General features: G+C 52.5%; 1 protein-coding gene across 1 annotated transcript in view; it reads left to right on the forward strand.

Annotated features, from left to right (window-relative positions):
* LOC113214894 (uncharacterized) overlaps window positions 1–1,933 on the forward strand; it is an 86,913-nt gene that overhangs the window by 73,623 nt on the left and 11,357 nt on the right. The window lies entirely within an intron of this gene.

A 1,933-nucleotide genomic window follows, 5' to 3' on the forward strand; every position in this document is an offset into this window, starting at 1 on the left:
AGAGAGCGGAGAGGCAACCCCGTAGGGCCCGCCAATCCAGCGGGAGGGCCTACCCGTTAGCCGCCTGCAGAGAGCGCATAGGCAACCCCGCAGGGGCAGGGGCATGCGTGTAGTGCGGGGTGGCCTACCCTGCAGTTCGCAGGCGCCTAGCTTCCGCAATTTTCAAATGAATCTCAGGAAAAAGGGACGTACTTTCTGGACGATCTCTTTGTAGCGACACAGTTGTAGCTACAACCGACACGGCCACTGGGGCTGTCAAAATAAGATACGGTTAGGCCGACCGAACGACCGTCAACCTCGGAACGACCAGGACGACTGAAATTTCGTGTTAGGGAGTTTTCTCGCACGCTGAGTCCAAATCTGCAGCGCGGTTAGAGAGCCCACCTGCGCGAGTGAGCTCGCTCACTTAAAACTGTTTGGGAATGTTGAAAATGAACAAAATTGTACAGTGTGAAGAGAAAAGTATATAAAGCCACCATACTGACGCCCCTGTTTCTAGCTACACGATTGTAGCTACAGCCGACAGTGCCCGAGTCAGCTTAAGGTGATACAGGACTGAAACTGGAAAAGTGCTTCAAATAACCGCTATTTTGAGTTTAAAATCAAAATGCGAATTAAATCAAGAAAAAGCTCTATATTTCATTCTAAGTTAGTTTATTGCGGTTCTTTTAAGGTATAATAAGTCTATAATTAAACGTAACTGTGGGTGCGACACGTTTTTTGAAGATAAAAAACATTTCGCGACCACGAGTTAAACAGTTGTAGCTACAGACTACAGTCGACATGACCGCATGCAGCTTCATCCGAACCAAACTTGTCGACCCTAAGATCAACTCCCGGGCGGGGCAAATTTTTTCTTTGTCGCTTTTTGTCTCCCGTTAGGCATGACCGAGTTCAGACCACGGCCCCGTAGGAGCAAGCTGGTAGCCGAGCGTGTTAAAGCGTGATCGTTGGCAGATCGTGCGGGTGGTCGGTAGTTCGAATCCCATCCGCGGTCATTTTTCCTGCTCTGCTGGCCAAGAGTGTCTTCGGGCGTCGGTCACAGCTTACAATCAACATGCCGCTGAAAGTAGTGCTCTGTATCGTTCTGTCGTGGCCAATTCGGTAGTGTCCGGGCCCTGTATGATCCTGGTCGCTGGTTCGAATCTCGGCTGGGTGATGGTGATATTTTTCGCGCTCCGCTGGTCATGACTTTACAGTAGTGCCACACCTGATGTGCTGGGCCGGTACGCAAACAGTCGCTGGTTCGAATCTAGTCGACTAAACCCTTTTGCCCCTCTCTGCCAGTCATATGTTTCGGGGTGAGAGCCACAGCGGAGATAAGCTTCACGTATGCAAAACCCTCAACATTGGCTCAGCTGGTAGAGCGCGAGCTCGGGACGCGGATGGTTGTCGGTTCGAATACTGACCGAGGCTAATTTTTTCCTATTTAGTGTTTGCGGCGTGGGGACCAAGGGTTAAGACCAAAGACCAGCCGACATGGGAAGTTGGACTTGACCGCCTACCCAACAGCCCCTCCCCCTGCCAAAAAAAACAACGAGAAAATGTTCGCCCTGACCAGGACTCGACCCCTGGGCTGAGGGTGTCTTGTGCACCAAGCCCTAGCGCGCTCGCCACTCGGCTGTCGGCTCCACGTGTCAGCGGAAGGTTCAGAACTCGGTCCTGCTGGACGAGTCTTGGCCTCCCGTATTGCACGCGTTCAGGTCGGGTCAAGTCCACCTCTTTGACGCGCTGCAGCCCGAGTCGGCTCTTGGCCCGAAACACGGAAAATGGTTACTAAAAGAGGGCTCTTGGGCGCGCGGGGGTTAGGTTAGGTCCATTTATGGGACTTGTTCCGTCCCGCATGGAAAGGCGAGGCTAAACCGCGTCTGAAAACTGTCCGAGCTTCCTAGACATTGCTTGCACGCCTGAGTAGACGCGATTCAGCCAATTT

The sequence above is a fragment of the Frankliniella occidentalis genome, unplaced genomic scaffold (assembly GCF_000697945.3).
Source record: "Frankliniella occidentalis isolate FOCC.00 unplaced genomic scaffold, Focc_3.1 Scaffold10, whole genome shotgun sequence".
NCBI lineage: Eukaryota > Metazoa > Arthropoda > Insecta > Thysanoptera > Thripidae > Frankliniella > Frankliniella occidentalis.